Here is a 512-nt window from a genome sequence, read left to right as displayed (position 1 = left end):
TTGTTTTTGGTGTCTGTCCCCAGTGGCTAAGGTTGGTTCAGTGGGTTGTGTAGGCTTCCTGGTGGAGGGGACTAGTGCCTGTGTTCTGGTGGATGAGGCTGGATCTTGTCTTTCTGGTGGGCAAGTTCACGTCTGGTGGTGTGTTTTGGGTGTCTGTGGCCTTATTATGATTTTAGGCAGCCTGTCTGCTAATGGGTGGGGTTGAGTTTCTGTCTTGCTAGTTTTTTGGCATATGGTGTCCAACACTGTAGCTTGCTGTTCATTGAGTGGAGCTGGGTCTTGGCCTTGAGATGGAGATCTCTGGGAGATTTTAACCGTTTGATATTACGTGGAGCTGGAAGCCTCTTGTGGACCAATGTCCTGAATTTGGCTCTCCCACCTCAGTGGCACAGCCTTGATGCCTGGCTGGAGCACCAAGAGCCTGTCCTCCACATGGCTCAGAATAAAAGGGGAAAAAAAGGAAAGAAAGAAAGAAGGTAAAATAAAATAAAATAAAATAAAAGTTATTAAAA

Source organism: Physeter macrocephalus, chromosome 11 (genome assembly GCF_002837175.3).
Source record: "Physeter macrocephalus isolate SW-GA chromosome 11, ASM283717v5, whole genome shotgun sequence".
Classification (NCBI taxonomy): Eukaryota; Metazoa; Chordata; class Mammalia; order Artiodactyla; family Physeteridae; genus Physeter; species Physeter macrocephalus.
Note: the sequence above shows the minus strand (reverse complement) of the source record.